Genomic DNA, 24,905 nt, shown 5'->3' with positions numbered 1-24,905 from the left:
TAATATATGGTGCATAGTATTAGTCTTCTCATATTGCATAGTTTCACCTTATGGGCCCCTTACGCCCCTTGTGGCCAATTATGACTGCACCCTCTTCACTAACTCAAGTTACACCCCTGCTGTCAATTTCCTTCAATACATTTTTTGCAAGAACAAATGCTTTTTTGAATGAAAAGACTGATCACACCAAATATTGATTTGATTTGATTCTCTTTACAACATTGTTTCCATACCTGCCTAAAAATTTTGCACAGTATTCCATGTCCATACAAAATTGCTCCTTTTGTGAACACTGGACATCCTTCATTGATGAGTTTTATAAACTCACTCTTATCCACTCTGCATATTTTCCGTAATTTCAGCTTTCGTTAATTAAATCTTAGGAATACTTTGGTGATGTTCAGCTCTGGAGCACAGGTAAAAATTGAGGGAAATGAGGGGTTGCTCCTTGTATCGCTTGCTGGGCATCGGTGCATTGTATAATCTCTGTAATTCATTAACCCTCCTCTGTGCTAATACATAATTAAACCAGCATAGCACATCCATAGTAACAATCCTGAAGCCTCACGCAGAAACCTTCCAACGCATTTCAGAGCCTCATTTAAAGCACCATAACAATCTACGGGCTATACCTTCTTATGGAAGTAGCACAATAAGCCTCGCACTTGTATGTGAAGTGGATGAAACAGTCCAACCTTCGCTGCTGTATGTGATGTTCAGATTATACTAAAAGCTTCATAGATATTCGGAAACACATAGACAAATTGCTCAGGAAAAGATTAGGACTGCTGTAAAATTTACAAGCCGTGTGTGGGAGACACTTTGTAAACATCCATTACCTATAGCAGACAGTATTATTCCTGGATGACTGCTAGAAAAAATGTAATTTCCTCAATTTCACACTGAAAATATGAAAAAATGAGTTAAACGGGGATCGACATGAAGTTGTTTTCACAGTCATATCCCCTGGTTTTGTAACATTTCTCTGGGCAGATGTACACAGCATTCCCCATAGGACTCTCAATGCAATGCAACACTGTGTACAGATGTCAGGTCCAAAATCCTGTAGGCAGAGAAAAAGGAAAAAAAACTGAATTTAAAGCAGAAGCAGTGTCTGCGTAGAGCGGAATCCATCACGTCCATGTTCTACTCAAGTATTTTTTTAAAATTCTATTTTTTTTAGTTTGTTCTTTTTTCTATGTCCTTGTTTTGCCTTTGTGTATTGTTATTGTTTTGGATTTTCTTTGCCTTTTTTTACTACCTGTTTTTTTTTCTTTCTGATCCCAGACAGATACAATTTGTGATTCCGATTAGCACTGACCTGATTACAATCAGGATCCACTTTTGTCAGGCTCGATGTGTCTGCAAAGAGCTCAACAGATTTTACTGTGAGTGACAGAAAGAGAAAACATACCAGGCAGGCAAATGGAGCCAGCAAATCAGTAGCAAGTGATCAGTGAGCAATAGGGGAGATGCAAGGAAGGAGCTTCAAGTCAGTGGGAGGAAGGAGAAACTACTCAGAGAGTGGGAGAGAAGGATAATCGAATGGGAAAGCAGGGAGATCAAAACAGAATGAAGGGATACCCTAAGGGATTTCACCAAAGAGAGGCGGATACTTTACAGCAGGGAAAGATGCAGCCTCCATATAAGTCAATGTAGGCTAGCAGCAGTCCAGACAAGTGCAAGTGCTAATCTTCATTTCATGTGCTTCTTAACCACAGCAAGACACTGAGCCTGGAGATGGCATGATGGTATTTTTGCAGTCCGCATGGGATCTTCTTATATACTTCTCTATCGATTTCAGCTCCTTTCCTCGTAAACACCTCTAGAAATTAAGGAAAGCACAGACTATTCCTGCTTTTACCATGGAGAACAGATCGGAGGACAAATATTCTGTGATTTATCTTCACCCATAAATCTTACGGATGAAGTTTCACTTGGAAAAACCAAATCTGGACATTCTGTGAACTTCACTTGTGGATATTGGAAAATCGCAACTGCACCAAGTAAGTAGTAAATAACTTAGAATGAACATGACATTAATTATGTATTATTTATTCATTGTTTTGTTGTCTAACATTGTGTAAGATTTTTTAAAAATCTATGAATCCATTGACTGTGTAATTTATGATAAAACCTTTTGCTTGCATTTTCATCATTTTTGCTCATTAATGTACTACGGAATATGTTGAAGCATCAAATAACCGGTTGGCTTAGTTTACTGTATGGTGGTATAAGGCTGGCAGACGCTGACACCTGCAGGAAGACTGAGAAACCAAAGATTTGGAAAAGAAGAGTTTTAAGAATGTAATATTTTGTAATGTTGACACATCTGGTTAGCAAATAGATTATTATGCCCTACCTGATATCCCTGACATCATTACATCTACTCCTAATTCTTGTTGACCACTCACAGGAAGCTTTCATTTTGGGTCAGTTTTCTGCTCCACCTACGGTCACTATGAATTATGACTTTCAAAATAAATATCACTATTATATGGTTACATTTTGAGTTTCATGTTGCTAAGAACATCTCTGTTGAAAATTGGTGTAAGGATTCTAAGTATCAATGTCCTATACATGAGTTTCCCTCACTCAGGACATCATAGGGGCGAAAAGATAAGACATACTTAAAATGGTAATAAGTTGTTGATAGTGAGATGGGAACAAGATAAGGTGAATAAGGATTATTTTACCAGTCCTTTACCCCTTGTTTACTAACGCAATGAAGTCTCTCTTTTGGGTTCATGGGGGTCCCAGTGGTTTATGCATTCCCATTACATTGCATATCGGGAGCTTATAGTCATCCTGAAGGTGGTTGCACGTGAACTTGATGTACTTCATATAATACTTACTGTAAAGAGGCAAATAACTTTGAACCTTGCCATGAAGCTAAAATACAATATTTGCTAGTTCTTAGAATAGAATTTGGTCCTGGTGATGTGTGGTGGACATAAAATTGTACAGGTACATGGATGTTGTTGCTGTTGTTATGATGGTAAGGCCAAATTGGTCTTTAAAGAGAAGAAAACCCTGACTCACATGCCATTCTGTATGATGTGCTCCCTGGGGTTTCCAGTCCCTATGGGACCAGAAGGTATGATGACAAGTACATAGTTCTCATGACTGCTCGGCTAACCACTGGCCTCAGCAGTCACATGTTGTTTATGTACACATAACCACTGAGGCCAGTGATTGGCTGAGCAGCCAATGGTTTTGTTAAGAATACTTCAGGTCTAATAGGAACTAGAATCTAGAGGGACTAGACTCTGCAACACAGAAAGTAGGAAAGGGGTTTTACGCTTCTTATACTTTTAACTACCTGCTTATTTTTGAAAATCCTCAGGTGATCCCCTTTTCAGCAGATCTGTTTAGTCTCCTGTCAAGTATTCTATATAGAATAACAATTTTCCATCCATGGTATAACATTCTACTAGAAATTGTTGTCTAAATGAACAGTTTGGGGATTGTCCCTACAAACTTATATCTGACGTTTGTAACTTTTCATCATGTCCATTGCAGTGGTTTTAGAATGTATGGAGTTTGGGGCTTATGTACATGCTGAATAGTGACTCCCATTGGCTGCTGCATCTAAGAGGTTTGATTGGACAAGAGGAATCCCAATGGTGTTTGCCTCTTATCCAATTGGGCTACAAGAGATAAAATAATCCTATAATGTTAAATCTCTGATCATGGTGTGAATGGGAGTCCAGGACATTCAGCAAATACAGAATCACCCAGTGGAAATCATTACTGTCATTACATTATTGATGCTATTTTCATTAAAAGAGTGTGTCTGGAGAAGGAACATGTTATTCTTCAGTCTTGTGTCTTCCGGGGACTGCCTTGATGTAATGGTTACTTGCTGTATTCCATAAAGTGCCATCAGAGGGGTCTAGCAAGTGACAATATGGAATGATGTCTGTATAAATGTTCTTTCTGTGCTCCTGTGTGATTTTTTATTGGACATTATACCCAGTTTATATCATTAGTGTCTTATTAGGAACATTTAAACATTTCTTAATTGAATTACAACCTCCCGCCTGCTTCGCATTATGCCTTTCCATGAGTGGAAACAATATATAGGTCCTTCCTTTCGCTTTACAATCTAATTCAGTTGATGGGACCTTGCAAGCATTTATTTTTATTCACAATGTTAGATTGGGCTGCCATAAAGACTGGACTCAAAAAGACTCATGTGTGGGAACGTTCCCAATCAAAAGTGTTGCTCAATATTTTCGGTCAAATGGAGGCAAAAATGAATATTGCCTATAGTGGGTGCTATATACAACAGGAGTTCTATTGAATGGCGGCAGGTCAAGAGGTATAACATGAAACTCCTTGGCCTCCATGGAAAATCTGTACCAAGCCACCCAACTATATTATATAGTATAGCTTATAAAACTCCAGCATCCATGTCCTTATTAGATTAGTTTCTGACTATTTCAGGGTTGTTTCAGGGTTCCAAATACCCTAATTAGGCTCCATACTGTTAACTGTCTGACTCCATCCATATGACAGGAGAGATCCAAAAATAAAGTCACTTATTTAGAAGGCTATCAAGAAAATTTAATCTATGGCATAGGCCTTTTGAGCTTGGTGTGTCAAAATTCGCCCAAAAACCGAGCATAACTCGGGTGGTGTGTCACCTTGACAAAAAAACATATTTTTGTGATATTTATAGTTTAAATAACAAATATGTATACTATTTAACTTCTAGGGTACTTTAACCGTGGATTGTCTGATTGATCCTACCATGTACTGCCATACAATCAGACAGGTGTGAAATTGCTTAGTAACCTGCAAACTTTCAGTCATGAAAGGTCACAGGTTATAGCGAGGGCGCAGGCGCCGCTATCCGCATTTCCTTCATTCCCTCTTGGCATAGAGAAGGTGTGCGGAGCAAAATAATCGCAATGTCTGGCGATTTGCAAAGAGTTGCAATTATTTCATGGCTTGTACGTCACAAAACTGACACACAAGCCTTGATGACTGCCTTCTATCATACAGTGCACTGACCTTAATCACTGTATGATGGGAGTGGTTGTCCTCCCTGGTCCCTGCTGTGGAGATGGTCATTGTAGAGGTGGCAGCTGCTGGGACATCACACAGGGCAGCAGCAATGTGACCTCTGACTGTGCTGCCACCCTACCCCCACCACAAATATCAGGAGCTGCAGAGAAGGCTCCTGGGTGTATGGCCGGGTCACCTCTCCTGCTGTGCCCTGTGCTGATACCTGTGCTGACTGGAGACACTAGGCACAGCTCACACATGGGGAGGGGCCGGCCCGGGGGAGGAGGAGGGGGAGTGCTGGAAGCTCAGTGCAATCTCTCAGCCTCCCGGCTACTGCACCTGGTCATGTAGTATGAAACTTAACTCTCAGGCAGCTGCGTGTCAGTGAAAATGGCTACGCGTGTCAGCACTGACATGCGTGTCATAGGTTAGCCATCACTGGCATAGGCAGTGAAGCCTCACCTTACTAAGGATGGGAAAAATCTAAGTTGATGAAGATGGTAAATAGTTCTCTTTATAAAAAAAATGTAAATTGGATCTAAGGAATAATGTATATGTTGGGATGGGGGTGATGAAGAGAAAAAGGATTAGGCAATGAAAATGAACTTTTGAAAATCTGTGTTTCGGGGCATGTCAATTGTTGATCCCATGAAATAATGTCAATGTTTAGGGTATAACATTCTATAAAAATGGTGCAGCACAAGAGGAGTCTTGGATTTGGATTATGCAGTGTGTAAGATGCTTCATCTGTAATTATAAGTTTAAAACAGGTTGTGGTAGTAATAAAAAAAGTATCCCAGGATTTCTTCTTAAGATTTCTGGATGAATATGTAGCTTCTGTAAATCCATTGCTTGAGGTGATATATAAGAGCTGGAATGCGATGTGTGACAGTGTGATGTGTCCTAAGGTTTTTCTCACATTTTGTGCGTAGCCAAGAGCCGGTGTCAATCATTCAGCTATTTATGGCTACTTGATAAATGACACTTACAGGAGGAGAGAATCTTCTTTCATATCGATCTCCTTTAAACAATATTTTTCTATATGGTTGTAGCTGTAAAGCTTTGGGATTTAGTATAATTACTTTTTCTCATAGGCTCCCAGACTATGGGATATATGTTTGTGTATGGCTATAGTACAGTGATGGCAAACCTTTTAGAGACCGAGTGCCCAAACTACAACCAAGACCCGCTTATTTATCGCAAAGTGCCAACACAGAAATTTAATTTGTTATTTATACTCCCTTCTCTGTCACAGTTTTCATTGATACCAGCACCTGAGGACACCAATAAAGCAGAAAATAGTCCCAGGTAGAGCTGTCACTTTAAAATACCTCTCCACAGCAAGTCCTGGGCTGTCTGGGACTGCAGGAAGATACCTGGAGTCATCTCTGGTGATGGCCTGAGTGCCCACAGAAAGGGCTCTGAGTGCCACCTCTGGCACCAGTGCCATAGGTTAGCCATCACTGCTATAGTAGATATCATAGGTGATGATTACACAACTCTACCTATTCAATGTTAGTACATGAGGCACCATGGTCACTCCAGCTACAGAATGGAATAATTCATTAATTTTAGGGGAAATTTTTGTGGAGGAGGGGGTTTATTTTTTTGTATTATTTTTATAGGCATATATTAAACATTTTCACTGTGATTATATTATATATAGTTGTATGTTGTGTTAACTATATAGAAATGACTTATTGGGGCACATTTACTTACCCGTCCAGTGGAGTTCACGAAGTAGGGAATGTCCGTCGAGAATGAACTCTGCCGCGATTCACTGACACCGTGCACCCGATATCCTGCATGTGTCGCTTCCCCGCTCTCCCGAATTCACCATCTTCTTCCCATTGCATGCAAGTGCATTGCATGCGACACAAAGTTACAGTAAAAATGAAGAAGAAAATCAAGTCACTCACCAAAAAACGTGAGCTTTATTGTAGCCAAAGGAAACAGGCAGAGAGGCGCCGAGCACGCTGAAAAGTTCACTTTTTTGGTGAGTGACCCGATTTTCCTCTTCACTTTTACTGGATGTTTTTCCTATTTCTGGATATACTTACCTTGGAGTGCACCACCGTGTTAAGCTGTTGTCGTTGCTTGTGGTTCCAGTGCCTGTCTAGGTGTATGACCTGTGCGTGAGGGATGCAGCTGCCTGCATTTCTTTTTGACTGTCTTGGTTCTTGTTCATACAATTTTAAAGTTAAATCCCGGGCTCTGTCCGAATCATTTGGATCTTCCGATGGACCGCCCCCCCCCCCTCGATTTCTGTTGCATGAAAGCCAATGCCAAAGTCCAATCGCGTGCAACATAATTCCCTTATAAATCCCTGTCCCTGTGGCGCGATCCATGAAAACATTGGAAAACCCGAATGAAATGCAGCAGTGGGACTTTTAGTAAATAAGCCCAATTGTGTATTTTATTACCATGTCATTGTTGTGTATCATTTTTAGTTCCAGTAGTGTCGCTGCCTCTTATAGGCCATAAGAATGAAATGTGTCACTTTATAGAGGGTCTTTCATCACCTTAAACAATTGTGACTCTTTTCAAAGGTTCAATGGTTCCAGTGTAGTTGAAATTCTTTCTTTTGCCTAAACCATTCCAGAGTGATCAATGACATTAGAATTGGCACCCACTTTTCTAATTACGCTCTATACTGTCAGGTAGGAGGTGCAAGGCTTTCTGCTCCAACATAGATCCACCCCCTGAAGTAGATAGCCAATAAGCTTGATTGGGGCCAAAACAAAGAGCATCAATTGATCTTAAATGATCAACGCTTAAGGGAAAAATTACAACAGAAGCGGAATCATTGGAGGGACAGCATTGGCGCTGGTGGTAACAGATCTACCTTAAAGCATTGAAATCCAGGTATTCTGCATTCTAAACATGTAACATATGCTTAGTTATACATATTTTAGCATCCTTGTTATACATCCTACTATGCATATGTATGAGTAAGTCACACTATAGATGCTTGATTAGATAGACCTTGTGTATGGAGCCGATTGATCAGTGTTTGATTTGAGATGTAAATGTTAGGATTCTTTGTGTATACTGTACTTATCTATACCACATCTCACCATACCAAACCATGTGCCATGTTCCCAATCATATTGTCTCAGATGTCTGAGATACTGTGAGAGGCCATGTTTTCTATGGTAACTGATCTCCTACTGCAAATTTACACATTCAGAGCTACTTATTATCTACTTACAGAACAGATCCTTTTATTATCTTCAATGAATTTACTGAGTAGTGAATATGTAACATTTTTTCCGTAGATATTCTTCTATGACATCTAGATTTACTTTTAGGTTGACAGATAATCTTATCTGGCAATGGCATTGGCTCTGTCCACAGCTCTATGTAATTTTTCTACTTTTTATCAACGTTCTGTATGTCCTAAACCCGTATTACAGCACCACTGGGCAATGATATATTTACCCACTGCCAAATTATTAGCCCCATTCAAAGTACTAGAGCAAAATAGAGATTCAGCAGGCACAGAGATTCCGCCTCCAATCCATTTCAATGGGAAGAGTCATTTGTTTCTTGCAAACAAAAAAACGCCACATGGCTTTCCATGCCAAAGTTCTGGTGGGAGAATCATGGCGGTCACCACATTTGCTGCACAAAGGTAAGCTTTTTTTTGGCATAGAAGGAAAAAGATCTGCAGCTAATTCCAGCCTCAAAATCCAAACCACAATGCATACAGGGCATTTTTCCAATGCAAAAAATTGAAGTGGATAGATTATTGGATGAGATCTTTATTATAAGCTTTTATGTGAAGCATCAGATGTATTCTAAGAGAAATTCAAACTGTAGTCATGAATGAAAACATTGAGGAGGGGGTGAGAGTGATAAGCAGATGCCAGACTACTCGGTTGGCTGCATCTAATCACTGACATCCAACATCCCTGACCTTGCTGTGCTACATTTTACATTGGGAGAAAATTGTTAGGCCTTGATACATTAAGATAGAAAGATACTTATCTACCCTAATAATGACCCTAAGACCATTGTCGCTCTCTGTATCCTTCACCAAAACTCTTTCTACCTTCGTCCTGTGAATTCTAAAAACAGATTCAGTGCTCCATAACTTGGGCCACCATCTGGCGAATTTAAAATCTGCCTGTATCCTGTAAAGCTTGTAACCTTCTGTAGGACCTCTGTAACATACGACTTAAAGGAAATCTACCATTTGCTTTCATGCATTATGAATCAATCATACCTTGAGAAAGCTGTAGCTACACTGATGCAGAATCTTGTTTAATCCCTGAACTGAGTGGTTTTGCGGAAAAAACAATTCTAAAATTTGGGATAATGAGGCTCTGTCGCTCCTGTGCCTGCCCCATTGCTTCTCCTCACCCTAATTATGCCCTGCTCCAGAGAACGTTGTGCTCACTGTGTTGTACCTGAGAGGCAGAAGTAACCAATCATTGCACCATCCCCCAGCTGTTGTGTATGTGTGATCCCACTCAGGTTGATTAGTCCTGTCTGGACAGTTCAGGAAGCTCTGTGTAATGTGTTTTTATATTGCAGCCAGTATGCACCCAGCTTTTCCTGAATTTAATAATTGTTTTTTGAGAAAAACCACTCGGATCAGGAATGAAACAAGAAATTTTTCTGCATCAGTGTAGCTTCAGCCTCAAGCGCTCAAGTCCAAAGCCGTCGGACGCCCCCCAGATTTCTGTTGCATGTAAGCCGGTGCAGCTGCCACAAAATCCAATAGCGTGTGACACAATCTCCTTTTAAATACCTGCCACTTTGCGTCACTTTGCGTCTGCGAATCCTTAGCAAATAAGTCCCAAAGAGCGCAAAGTCACTGCTCTTCTTACCTTCCTCATTAGCTTCCATGTATGAAAGAATACTTTCTGTTACAATTTCATTATACTAGCAGAAAAAGGATGCTGGGTACTGCGCTATTTCTTTACACAATTTTAAAATGGAAGAGGAAACTGAATCCGTCCTCAGGTGGGAACTGAGCCTAGCATGGACAGCTGTGTATCTTGCATGCCCCACCTCTGTGCTTGTCCCCTGCTTGATCTGCTCTATTGTCCTGCCAGCCATCTTGAACCCGTACCTTGTAATCAGTGAACGTTAATTCTGAACCGGTTTTCCCCTGGTCCTTCTTACTCCAGTTATATTTATTACATAGTCATCTTTGTCGTGGCTAAATAACATACTGGGCTCTGCAGAATCAATCTTTTGAACTCTAGGACATACTTATCAGGACCTGAAATAATCACAAATGCTAGACTATTGCTAGCACTTGTGACTATTTAGCCCTCTCTGCTACCTTCACCCCAGTGGGCGTGAAGGGGCGTGAGGGGGCACACGGCCGTCTGGCAGTGGGCCGGCGCGGGGTGTTACTGTCCCCGCGCTGGCGCACTCCCTGCCGCCGGCGACTTTTAAATTGCCGGCTGAGTTTATTTCTATGCCAGGCCCTGCCTGGCATAGAATTAACTTGCCGCAGCCTCCTGCCCCAATACATCAAGAGGCGGAAGCCTCTTGATGTATGCCGCTGCAACTATCCACCGCCGGGGAAATCATATGCTGGAGCACGAGTGCCAGTGTGTGATAAATGTCCCCCTCTGAATCTATGTGTGAACTTGTAGTTGTGTAATAGTCTGAACTTTTTGGCGCTTCAAAAACTTGTCATACCTCCTAGCAAAAGCCCTTATGGTCTGGATATGGGCCTGACCAGACCTGTGACACTTGACCGACATGATGTTATGTGCATGGCTCCCTTAAGCAGCTTGTATCACCCTTTAATTAAAATATAGAATTGAGAAATGTTTGTGTGTTATAAAAATCTTAGCGCCTGCTCTTCCTCTGTCTACAGTATTTTTGTAACGCAGCAGGTTTCTACACCTCAGTCCACAGGGCTTCTCTTCAGAGGATGGTTTCTTGTATAGTATCATCATAACAGACTATCTCCGTTTCATTGAACATAATGAAAACCCTTTTACTCAGCAAATATATATTAGCTTATGTAAATGGAAATCCTTCATTTATATACATTTATAGATCCACTTTTCTGCACAGCAGGACATTAATGTGTATAGCTAGTAGCTAGACCAGTGCACTTAGTCTGGAAACCTTGAATATCACTGAAAAACTACTTCTGCTGAGCAATCTCTGGCAAGTAATAGCCATAAAATGTCTGGAAGAGCATTGTTTGTTGGTCTAATCTGGATAATTTCATGAAAAAGATAGTGTTGTTACTGTTTCCTCCTGTATTGAATTAAAAACGATACATAAAACTTTCATCCCAGGTTAGTGTGAAGAGAACTTGACTAATTTAAAGGGGTTTACCTTATCTTTTTTGTAAGGTGTGTATAATGTAGGGGGTGCACACATACAGCATATAGACATATACATACAATATATACACACCATGAATACACATACAGCATAAACAAACACAAATACATCATATAAACACCATATATACACACACAAATACATCATATAAACACCATATATACACACACAAATCCACTATCCCCTCCCCCAACATTTTTCATGAGCTGTTTATTGTGGATGATGTGCATTGCACAGTTTGCTGCATAGTATGTATATAACAGGGCACATCCTCCAATCTTTAGTGTGGCAGGTCGGGGGGCCCCATAGTGGCTCCTGTGGCTGCTGCCCCTGTTGTTACGCCCTGATCTAAAGCAGAAAATGATGGGACTTTACATACTGCAGTCCTTAAAGGAAACATGTTGAGGTAGATGTATTATGACTGACACAGCCAGCGTGCAAAATGTCTGAATTCATATCAACTAAATGTACGCCAGGCACGGGGCGATGTGGATGACAGCTGTAACCTGTGCTCTTTCCTGGCCCCACCCTTGGACAACTTGTTCCCCTTTCCACTGCGCCAATATGATTAAAAAGTGGTACATGTGGCACAATGGTACATAGGCTGCTAAAACCACAGCTGCTTTTCTGTCAATGAAATACCATTTTAAGTAAAGTTTGTTAATGAGACAAACTTTACAAAGTTTTAATTTTACGTCCCCCTGACCCTATTTTCCATCAAAAGGGAAATCGGATAAACCAAATTTTCCTATTGTAAACTCTATTCTTTTTTTAATAATTTTCTAACTTATCTTAATAAAAATAATGAATCACTTATTTATATAGCACACACAGATTACTCAGCTCTGCACAGAGCTTGCCAAATCTGTCCCTGTCCCCAATGGGGCTCACAATCTAATCAAGCTATATGTATGTTTTGGAGTGTGGGGGGAAACTGGAGGACCCAGAGGAAACCCACGCAAACACTGAGAGAACATGCAAACTCTTTGCAGATGTTGACCAAAATCACTTATGTCTCAAAAGTGATTATCTCACTATAACACTTTCCCCAAAGTATCATTTTTGAGAGTTCAATCATCATAAATTGGCCAAATGAGAATAAGAGGATTCACTGCCGAGACACAGAACAGAAACATAAACCATTGGGGTAAAGACCTAGTGAATAGAAAAATTATCACTGTATGACAATTCTGTTTTCTATCCTATTTCCGAAATCTAATTTGCTTTCTTTGCCACTTTTAATGTCCAACCCAACTCTTACACAAGTTTTAGTTTGGTGGATTTATTGCTTGTTCAGAGGTAATTTTTTTAAAAAGTGGCAAAACTAATACTCACCTCTTCACAACCCCCCAGTCCCAGTAAACTGGTAGGAGATGAGTTGAGTTACTATGACTCTTTACTTGATGAGTAGTTACTTAACAGTGGTGTTCATCCCAGATTTGTTTTATAGAAGCTTAGCTGAATTTTTCAAATCATTTGATTCAGGTCCCGAATGTGCCACCCCCTGTTCTGGAAATTATTACTGTATATAACAATCTGTACTGCTCCAAAACTCAGATTTTTTTGCTCTCTCCCGGGCGGCGCCTAGTATGACGTCAGCAGCGTCACCCGGGAGAGAGCAATGGCAGCGCCCAGCGCGATGTACAGAAGCCAGAAGACGGGTGCGGAAGCCAGAAGAGGACATCGGGGGAGCAGCGCTGCAGATCGGGGCCACCGGAGGGTGAGTATATAAGTTTATTATTTTTTAAGTGTTGTGTTTTAACTTGTGACTCGTGTATAAGCCGAGGGGACGTTTTTCAGCACATTTTTTGTGCTGAAAAACTCTGCTTATATACGAGTATATACGGTACTAATTAACACTTTAGTGTCACCTTATGGAGTGGCACTTTATTTGAAGATCAGCATTAGTAGCCTAATTCACATTTGGTTCTTTTCTTTTTTGTGATATCACAATATATTCATGTTTTAATTTAGTCTAGTGAGACCGAAAAAAGCGACTGTAAGGAAGAGCGTAATTAAGACCCCTGATGAGGTGACGCTTGCTGAAACGAGTTGGGTCAGAATCAGGGTCATTGACTATAATTGGTACTTATGCGCTGGTTGGTTAATATAACGCAATCAGGATAAGAATTCATCATTTGTAAAGCCCTACGGAATTTGCTGGCACTATGGCTATAAATAAAGATTATTATTATTATTATTACACGTTCTATAGCGACATTACAGTCCCTTATGAGGCTTTATCAATTTACCCCAGTGTTTGTTTTATCTTAGATTTAATGTTTCAGAGAATAAGGACTGATGTTCCTTGTTCGTCATCTATTTTAATTGTAACAATAATAAAGGTTACATTTTAACGATCTCTCTTTTTCAATGAGACTATGTGATACCTTAAAGGAAACCTACTACGAAGAATCTACTGTGAGAAGTAGATATGATGGTAGATTCCTCCTGCCTGCCACTACCCTAATCTGTAATGTAATAATCGTGGAACCTGACCTAACTTGTTAGAAACTTTATTTTAGTAATATGTAGATTAACTGCAGAGGCTATTGGGGCGTGGAGTAGTCTTATCTCCCAGTGCCCAGCCACGATAGTACATGCCCCAGTAGCCTCTACAGTTAATTTACATATTACTAAAATAGAGTTTGTAACAAGTTAGGTTATGTTCTAGGATTATTACATTACAGATTAGGACAGAGGCAGGCAGGAGGAATCTACCATCAGATCTACTTCTCATAGTAGATTCCTTGTGGTAGGTTTCCTTAAAAGAAACAATCTAGTTTACCAACTCTACAGCTCTACCCATCTACACTTTTCTCTCCTCCAAATCACTAAGTAACTGATAAAAAAAAATTTTGTTATTGAAATTTACAAATGTAGGTGGTCCCTGACTTAAGAACACCTGATTTACAGACGACCCCTAGTTACAAACGGACCTCTGGATGTTGGTAATTTACTGTAGTTTAGGCCGAGGATACAATAATCAGCTGTAACAATAATTAAAGGCATCTTTAGTTAACCTTTATTGTTAATCCTGGTTCTTATAACAACTCAACATTTTTAAAATCCAATTGCAACAGAGACCAAAAGAAAATTTCGATTAGGGTTACAATGATAAAATATACAGTTCAAACTTACATACAAATTCTACTTAAGTACAAACCTAAAGAACTGTTCTTGTACGTATTCCCGGGGACTGCCTGTATAAGGTATTAAGTGGTTTCAGGGGGTATGGCTGCCTTTATTATTATTATTATTATTATTATTATTATTATTATTATTATTATATTATAATGCTGAGACCATTTTTTGTGTATTAAGGTATAAAGCCACCCACCTGTGTACAATGATCCTCCCACCCTTTGAAGTATTATAAGGCATTCATTACACACAAGCGTTTTGTGGTAATGCATCGAATAATTATTTCTTTTAATCTATATAAAAGCTAGTTACTAATAACATAGAAGGTCAGTAAGTATCAGAGACGTTACTACAGCAACCAGAATACTTACTCATTCCAACATCTGTTATTTTACATAATTAGCAAAATGACGTCTTTACAGAAGACCGTTATCTGGGCTCCGGTAGAATACATCCATACATCCAGTATATGCTTGGATGTCATCCGCTGTAACATATATTCTTCATATGTACTCGAAAAAGGGTAATCACAAGATAAAACGGTCATGGATTTATTGAACTTTTAATAGAAGTCCAATACAAATGAATTAATCATAATGTGATCTCCTGTGGATCATTTATAGACTGGACATAAAAAGTCTGACTTCTGGGTCAAACGTATAATGATCTTGTGATAGATGATGGCTCAAGGCGTTACAGGGAACATGTAGAAAGTGAGGAAATAAGATGAATTATTTATACTTTTGGCGACACATTGTATGAAGCAAACATAATAAAAGTATAAATAATATCAGTAAAAACAGAAAAACGGATAATACATCAGTAGGTGTTAACCTAAGAAATTAATGATGATAAGAAGCTGTTTTATATCTATTCTCCTGGTTCTGACCAATGAATGACTCATAGATACCGTATTTTTGGAACTATAAGGCGCACAAAAAATGCTTTGATTTTCTTATAAATCACGGTGCGCCTTATAGTCCAGTGCGCCTTATGTATGAACCATTCTTACAGACAACAGCTGCCTTGAACTGTGCACAGGTCTGCCACCTGCTGGTCATTCATCCTTATAATCAGGTGCGCCTTATAATCCAGTGCGCCTTATATATGAACCGTACTTACAGACAACAGCTGCCTTGTACTGTGCACAGGTCTGCCACCTGCTGGTCATTCATCCTTATAATCAGGTGCTCCTTATAATCCGGTGCGCCCTATACTGTAAATGAACTCAGACATTTTAGCAGGCATTTAGTGATGGTGCGCCTTATAATCCGGTGCGCCTTATAGTCCGAAAAATACGGTAATAATAATAATCTTTATTTATATAGCGCCATCAAATTACGTAGCGCTTTACTGGATAGATGTTATTCAGTATCCTTTTATACCATGAAGAAGATAATACATAATGGGGCAAATTTACTAATCCTGAGAAAATGAAGGGATCTCCTAGTTAATGCCGCACCGCTTTGGAATAAAACAGTATTTACATGTTTTGGAGTTTCTTAGCTTGTCATTTCCCGAATTAACTTACCAACTCTGTAACAAAGGCTGATAGGGGTGGGGTACGTTGTCTGTGAACGGTGGGGTTAAGGATTGGGGAACTTGGAATTCAGCTGTCTAAAGCTTTGTTCTCAGTGGCTTTTTTCATCCATACACACTTTTGATTAAAGGGGTTGTCAGAGTTTTGAAAAAAAACTATATGTGGCGGGAGCGGGCTGCCTAAAACAATAAAGATGTACTTACCTTCCGGTGCCCTCCGGTATCCAGCGCTGCTGTCGCTCCGGTCCGGGCGCCATGTAAACAAACATGGCCGCCAGAGCAGCGCTGCATTCAGCTTCCGGCCGGATGCGACAACCTTCCGGCCCCCATACACAATGCTGTGTATAGGGACGGATAGGCGTACCCAGCGCTGCTCTGGCGGCCATGTTTGTTTACATGGCGCCTGGACTGGAGCGACAGCAGCGCTGGATACCGGAGGGCACCGGAAGGTAAGTACATCTTTATTGTTTTAGGCAGCCAGCTCCCGGCCACATATAGTTTTTTTTCAAATCTCGGACAACCCCTTTAAGGTTGACCTGACATTTGTTATGTTTATAAGGTCCATAGGGATATATTTAGAAAATAAAGTCAACACAACAGGAACGCGATCAGAAATAGAGTCATACACAAGTCCCAAGTCAGGAACTTAAGGTTACATTAAGCATTGGTGTACTGACCCTTAAAAGGGAACCTGTCACCAGGTTTTACCCCACTAAAGTACTAGTCCCCTTAGATAGTATATGAAATGTCTTTTCTAGAATTCCCTCTTTTATGTGAAATCTCAGGTAAATATGACTCATCTCACCCCATTTTCACATGAGACGAGTCAAGTTTAGTGGTTGCAGGGGTTTTCATTTAAGAAGCCCCTATCTTTAGTTAACTAGTACCTAGAAGCATTCTTTTTATGCTATGTTAAAGATAAGGTTCTCATCTTCCAGATTACATCAGGGTTTTGGTTTTGTGAACTACAGAACTGGAGATACAGGCAGCTAAATCATACTTAGAAATGCAAACTGCTACTGCTACCTGTTCTGGTCAGCTCCAGGGAAGCTCCAGGACAGAACTAGCAAAAAGTGGGGGATGGAAACTTAAGAGGAGCAGAAGAGTACATTTGTGAGAAATAGCTACTAAAGGGCTATAAATGTCATTTCAGAGAAATAGCTTTGGGTATTTTTTAATGTTATATTTCAATGAACCAATCATAAGCACAAAAAGCTTTGAAGATGTATACGCCTCATGTTGATCATATGTATCTAATCCATTACGCGGAAATAATAAAGCAGATCCAACCACGACCCTGTGTGTGTCGTCTATGTAAACTGGCTTCTCCCAGTGCTGGTCTCTTGCAGCTATCTAATTTGGGGATCACCTTATAACTGTGGTGGGAGTTGCAGTCCTGCAACCCAAAGAGACCCCCTGAAGGTCTTATCTTTAACAAGATGAAGATTATGTTACTGCCTATTTGTTTCACTGTCTGAATGTCCAGTTCTGTAGCTCCCAGAACCATAAGCATGTAATCTGAAAGATGATATTCTTATCTTTAATATGACACCAGTAGCGTATTTCTAGAACCAAAGATAGGGGTTTCTGAATTGAAAACTCTGCCTGCAACCACTAAACTAGACTTATCTCATGTGAAAATTAGGTAAGAAGAGTCACATTTGTCTGACTTTTGGGGAGATTTTTTACATGGAAAAAGCCAAACAATTGCTTACCAGATACAAATGGAGCAAATAATACAGAGATAGTCAAATATATCTGAAGTACGGTACAGGCGGTCCCCTACTTAAGAACACCTGACTTACATACAACCCCTAGTTACAAACGGACCTCTGGATTTTGGTAATTTACTGTGCTTTAGCCTTAGACTACAATAAAGAGCTATAACAGTTATCACTTGTGTCTACAATGAAGTTTTATTATTAATCCTGATTCTTATGACAATCCAACATTTTTAAAAATCCAATTGTCACAGAGACCAAAAAAATTTGGCTGGGGGTTACAATGATAAAGTATACAGTTCCGACTTACATACAAATTCAACTTAAGAACAAACCTACAGAACCTATCTTGTATGTAACCCGGGGACTGCCTGTACTTCCATTAATAAAACTTAACGTTTACTTCTGATCATTAAAATTTTGCATATGCATCACATACAAACAAAAATGTGTATAACAAGTCTCTGTGCCCTTAACACCCGTGCACGGTAAACAAGGATGGGTCTTACCACAGCCCCGTGAAGCCACCTGGTCAGGAGTCTCAAGAAGAAGGTGTGTACCAGGGAGCTCTGTCTCTATCCCTTCTTATTATCGGTGCCCTTACAACCCTAATGACTCCTGCCCTTACAAGCACAGTACCCAGAATCTGTCCCTGTAGGTGGGTATTCTGGCCCTAACGCACATTTACCTACACTCCCTACGTATTTGGTCAATATTCTGACACCTCAAGGGATTTAGCGGTATAACTCCCTCAGCCCTTCACCTTCACAGGGGGCTAAGATATGAACAAGAATGCCGCCTACACTATTGGCTGGCGACCAGCATTGTAGTTCCCCTGGTCTATCAAAAATTGGGGAACAAGTTAATATCGGGCCTCATCTAGTTTTGCTAGACGTCTGGGTCCTTTACGAGGCTGTGGTAAGACCAATCATTTTTTTACTGTGCACAGTTGTTAAGGGCACAGAGACTTTTTATACACATTTTTGTTTGTATGTAATGCATATGCGAAATTTTAATGATCAGAAGTAAACGTTAAGTTTTATTAATGGAAGTTCTGTGCTTCAGAGATTTTTATATGTAAATAGGCAGTAACTAGAAGCTGATGGGCCCCAGTGCAAAGTCTGTGCAGGGTCCCTCACTATAATGTATGGTATATAGTGCTAGTCTTCTCATATGGGAAATTGACACCTTATTGGCCCCCTAAACCTCTTGGGCCTGGGTGCGACCGCAACCTCTCCACCTCTTCAAGTTACGCCCCTGTAAACGGGTAAGATTTCACATAAAAGAAGGACTTCTAGAAAGTACATTTCATACACTCCCTGAGTTGGCTAGTAGTTTAGTGGGGGTACAACCTGGTCCTCTTTAAGTTTCTTGAGTCAGAAATTTCTTCATAGGGCCCAAGAAGCAGCAGCAGGCCTGAAGAGTATAGGAAGTAGAACAAAATATGTTTGTTGATATATCTAGTATGACCCATTGTTAAATTTTAGAAACAATTAAAAATTGTGTCAATCTGTAATAAAATACATACGGTAGGTACTGGGATACTGGGATATGTCAGTGATAACAGAGACATGATGAAGAAGTCCTGGAAACACTACAATTATGCAGTTTATAGTACAGGCAGTCCCTGAGATACGTACAAGATTGGTTTTGTAGGTTTGTTCTGAAGTTGAGTTTGTATGTAAGTCGGAATTGTATATTTTATAATTGTAGCCCCAGACAAATTTTTTTGGTCTCTGTGACAATTGGATTTTAAAAATGTTGGGTTGTCATAAGAACCAGGATTAATAATAAAGCTTAATTGCAGACGCCTTTAATAACTGTTATAGCTGATTATTGTTGCCTAAGGCTAAAGTACAGTAAATTACCAATTACCAGAGGTCCGTTTGTAACTAGGGGTCGTATGTAACTTGGGTGGTCTTAAGTAGGGGACTGCCTGTATAGTGTAAGTGTAAGATAGGGGACCGCCTGTACTTCAGAAATTATGCCAGCCAGGCATTGTACCAGTCTCCAGAGGGTCAAACTCTTATTGAACTTTAATCCTTCCTCTTTCTGCCTGGTATAATAAGACAAATCGTACCAGAAATACCGAGGCATTGCTCAAGTGGTTTTTCTCTTTGCTGTCAAAACGTAGAAATGCCGACTTCTCAAATATTCTCTTTTTGTTATTCTACTGTTGGCTACAATGTGACACTTTCTCAATTCCCTCTCTTTTAAGTTTTTAAGAAGACATTCAGGCACAAACTTCCACAATTATTTTTAGCTCTGTTTAGTCTTATTATTTCTCCACCATTGTTTTTAGCAGGCCCGCTCTTGCGTTTGATCACGCTTGGGTGGCAGACAGTCGATATTTTCTTCATATAAATGTGACTTTTTGCAAACTACAGAATGATTCCTGAGCAGACGACATTGTGTTCTGATGAATATTGCAAATAAAACCATTTTATTTGCAGTTTTTATATCTGGACATATCTGGTCCCAAGCTATGGGGCACGTAATATCAGGGGACGCCATCATTGGCACTTACTTTCTCTTGGCATTAGGTTCCTTCATGCTGCTAGTGCTGTTCAGCATCCACCAGGTCCTAATACTGTCACCCTTCATGGGTGCTTGAAAATGCTCTGGCTGGTTATTAAAGGGCTGATGTATACACTGTGCAACCTTATCACTCAAAAGCTATACATTCACTCATGGCAAGCTTATCCCCTGGAAATGTGGTTTTCAACTTCTAGTGCCCTGCTTAAATATATCCACATATAGTTAATTCATATCACCCATGTTTGACCTCGCTATACTATATTTGACTGCTAGATCTAACTATCCTCTAACGGGCAGGTACATTTGACCCTGTACCTCTTTCAAAGAGCTTCACTTTGTTTACTGATATAAGTGGACATGAGGTCAGCCAAACCCGAACTTAAAAAATTCTGGCCCTGACTGAGTAGGGAGCCCCCACCAGTAGCACCCATGACCAGTGCTGGCATCAATCGCAGATGTTAACCTGTTTCAGGCCACCGTGAAATCGACCAGAACCATTTAAATCCCAGTGGTGTGTGGGCAATGCTATTTTGAGGAAAGTTGTCATTGCCCGAAGCCTCAACAGGAAGAGACAATTCTCACCAAGATGGTGACCGTGCAATCGCAACATTGATTTGAATTCCACCAGTGGCTCTAATGCCAGAGTTTAACGAGATTGGTGCTGGTATTACTGAAATGGGGTGAGCCAATCATACTTGTGACTGAAAGTCACATATCGAATTTGGGTCCAGGGGCACGAATCTGCATAGATCTAAACTTTGTGGTTTGGTTCCACTCAACACTGCTAATATGTACAAACTTGCCTGGTCTGAGCTTGGCTTGTCCACCAGCCATATCTCTGCCTGTCCCTCTCATACTGTACATCAACATCTCTTAACTTATGTTGGTCAGCTACCACTGAACAACAATTATTCCTAGAAGTAGCGGCTTTGGGTTCCCCTACTTCAAAGTCCATTGCCCTGTAATGGGTTAAAGTATGAAGCCAGGCAGCTACATAGACAATACCCTCAGGGGTAGCCCTTTGCAAAGTCAGTTTGGTAGCCCCGTGATTCCACGTCTGGGAACTCACTGTGCTTGGCAAACCAGTTTCACTTTGGGCCACTACTGAGGCCATTTTTCCTGGACTTCTCTGGTTTTTACCCCTTCTCCACTATAAATAGATCTGGTCTTTGCTGTGGAGAAATTGCAAGGCTTCTATCTCTAATGGTGGTCTCAGTGTCAATAGCAGCCGGTGCAGAGGCACCAATGCATGACACCGGGGGATAAAGCAGGATAATGGTCAGTCCCAAGGGAGGACACTGAGCCACCCTGCTGCTCTAAATGACTCTACATTTTTAATAATTTCTCTGAATTTAGAAGGTTTCAGTGAAACAACATTTCTAAAGTTATAGGCCATGTTATGAACTTAGCTTTTTTTCTGTTAAATCTATCACTTTGAAAATAGAATATGGCGCTCGTTAGCTTACTTCCTACTTAACATCCACTAATTCTATGGCCCACATTCACAAGGTGCAGTTTGCAAGTGCCTTGTGCAGGGGGCGCCAGCTTTATGAATTGTGGCGCCCATTTTTTATGAATCTGGCTCCCCTGCACTGCTCCAACTTTTTAACATGGGGCGTGCCACACACTTCTGTCGAACTCTGCATGATAAATGTGGTGCATGGCCCAACGAAATTTGGGTAGTGTAGAAAATAGTGCCGTCGCGATACAGAAGGGTCGCTTGTGACACATATGTGACGCGGGCACTTCTTAAGTACACGTGCAAGCTGTTTGCACATTAAAGAACGTGCAAAGTCCAACACACAAGCGGTGCACGGCCTTTAGTAAATGTGGGCCAATGAATCCAAAATTATGACAATCCCAACTCCACATAACATAGATGTGTCTTGTTTTCCTCTGACTAAAAAGGATTCTTGATTTCATTAATTTATAATGTCTAATTCCCAAGTAGAAAAAAAACAAACACTTCATAGAACCTAACATATTTAAGATTTTCAAAACCATAATTTGCATAATTTATGTAAAATCTTAATGTGAAGCATTTTATGTACACTTTTGCTTGAAGGCACCATGGTCTATCTAAATGCTTCTTACTATACACAAAACTCTGCCTAGCACTAACACACTTCTATCATGCAGGTCCACAGCGGGTTTTTATGGTATAATTTGTGATATATTCATCTAAAATGAGGACTTCTGCAGACAACAGATATTATTAGTGACAAAATAGAACTGTAGAAGGATTCAGGAAGGTTCCTATGTGAGCAGTTGCCAGGGATGCAATACTTCAAAGCTTTTGATTTACAGATCTATGCCATCTAGCTGAGTGAGACAAAATGAGCATGTAGCCGCTTTTTTGGCTTTTTTCCTGGCATCAAAACCAATTCGACCCAGGTTCTGAGGAGACTGCATATAGTGGCCGTCTACTTGGACTCAGCTAGTATCTGAGACCACGTGGAATGGTGAAGGTTCAAGGCCTGTTGACACATGGTGAGCATCAAGACCAGTTCAAATGGTGCGGTATTCGGCATCCGCTGTTTCAGTGGTGCGGTGCTTGTGTAGACTCGGGCCGTACATGAAAATTGACCAGCTGGGACTTATTTGCTATACAGGCTCCTGCCTCTTGATGCATATGTCTGCGCCAAAGCAGCAGCGGGGTTATCATACGCAAGTGCACGAGCACCCACGTATGATAAATGACCCACTCTCTATATACATATATGTTTATGTTGGACATTGTACACATGTTTGTCAAAGATCGCTTGATGATTGAAACATTGCACCTGGATGGAATAAAGCTTTCTAGCATTGATAGAAGTGCCACCTTTATCATACAATGTAATTATCGCTTCCCAATCATAATTGCTATCCCCACCCGATGTGTAAAACTGTAGCAGAATGAGTTACTGTACATATCACCAACATAGGTCTTGTCCCAAAGGAACATGTGATGTAATGAGTTCCATCTCAATAAAAAATGTATAATTAATTTGTATAACACTTATTCCTCTATACCCTTTTTGACTATTTTACCATATAATTTACTTTTAACCACACGTCGGCTGCGGGGGTTTGGAAAGAGCTAACAAGCTGAGCCCTATACAGCTGGTAAGCTGGTGAGCTGGTGGTGAACTCACCGGTAACACGAGCGATTGGTGCTAGTATCCGATCGCAGGTGTTAACCCTGCAATTGTCAGCGCCATTAAAAATCCGGCAGCACATGGGTCTGCCATGTTGGTCGCTCCCCATGACGTCTTCGGGGAGCGACAGTCCATTGCTATGATAGCTTCGGGTCACACAAAGACCCGGGACAGTCTAGTTTCACATCATTTATTACAATGTGCGATTTGTACATTGTAATAGATGGTGTGAAAAATCCCCATTTACTGCCATACTGTAGTATGGCAGTATATGGTAGGATTTATCAGACAAACTAGGGTTAAATTACCTTAGGGTGGCTGTTAAATAGTAAAAAAAAAAAAAAATTAAAAACCAAAAAATTCAAATCCCCCCTTTCCATAGAACTTATATAAATATAAATAAACAGTACAAATGATAAACATGTTAGGTATCACTGCATCCCAAAATGGCCGATCCATCAAAATATAATAAACGGTTATTCCTGGCGTTTAACTCTATAAAAAAATCTATAAAAAGCGATAAAAAATGGTAGCAATGAAATGTCATCAAAAGTTGCAAAAAATGACACCACCCACAGCTCCGTACACTGAAGTATGAAAATTTTATTAGCACCGGAGGATGGCAAAATGAAGAATTCTTTTTTTTGTACAGGAAGTTTTAATTTTTGTAAAAGAATGAAAACATTATAAAACTTATATAAATATGGTATCCCCGTGATCATACCAACCCAGAGAATAAAATAGACATGTCATTTAAGTTGCACAGTGAAAGCAGTAAAATCCAAGCCCACAAGAAATGGGGCAAATGTATTTTTTCACAAAATTCACTGCATTTGAAGTTTTTTTTCCTGCTTCCCAGTACATGTCGTGGAATATTAAATACCGTCACTATGCAGCGCAATTTGTTACGCAGGAAACAAGCCCTTATGCAGCTCTTTACATGGAAAAATAAAAAAAAGTTATAGCTTTTTGAAGGTGGGGAGTGAAAAATGAAAACAGAAAAACGAAAACGGGCCAGGTCGTTAAGGGGTTAATGAGTGGTGTTTTTTTTATGGTCGCTGGTTTGAATGACATTTTCAGACATGGTCCCATATACAGTAATGAAGCATTTATTTCTAGCTATTCTATAATAAAACTCTTCCTATGCAGACAAAGGACTAGTGCTTGTCACAGTGCGGCAGATGGCCTGGCGTTCATGTTTATTGTTACTGGGAATTAATATACAGGGACAGCTACTGACTACAAGCCTCGCAGTTATCTTCATTTATGACCATGATAACTATAGACATGGGGCACATGGGGAGGATAGTTATGTCTGCCTGTGCCTGACAACTCAGATCATCTAGACTATGGAGGATAATATGTGATGCTATTATAAATATACAGAAAAAAATGAGTAAATCAAGGCCATTTTCTGATCATATTTTCTAGGCTGGAGGCTATGAATGATATTGAGGGCAGTCTGGAAGTCTGGAAGTCTGACACA

The 24,905-nt window shown here is 40.2% G+C and overlaps 1 protein-coding gene across 1 annotated transcript in view; it reads left to right on the top strand.

Moving 5' to 3' along the window:
* Positions 1-1,390: 1,390 nt before the first annotated feature.
* TRPC4 (transient receptor potential cation channel subfamily C member 4) overlaps positions 1,391-24,905 on the top strand; it is a 125,094-nt gene continuing 101,579 nt past the window's right edge. The window contains exon 1 of the mRNA XM_072134444.1: positions 1,391-2,006. The gene's annotated coding sequence lies outside the window, so the exon portion shown is untranslated. The remainder of the gene's footprint in view (positions 2,007-24,905) is intronic.

The sequence above is a fragment of the Engystomops pustulosus genome, chromosome 2 (assembly GCF_040894005.1).
Source record: "Engystomops pustulosus chromosome 2, aEngPut4.maternal, whole genome shotgun sequence".
Taxonomy (NCBI): Eukaryota; Metazoa; Chordata; class Amphibia; order Anura; family Leptodactylidae; genus Engystomops; species Engystomops pustulosus.
The sequence above is the reverse complement of the archived record's forward strand: the minus strand, read 5'-3'. Positions and strand labels throughout refer to the sequence as shown.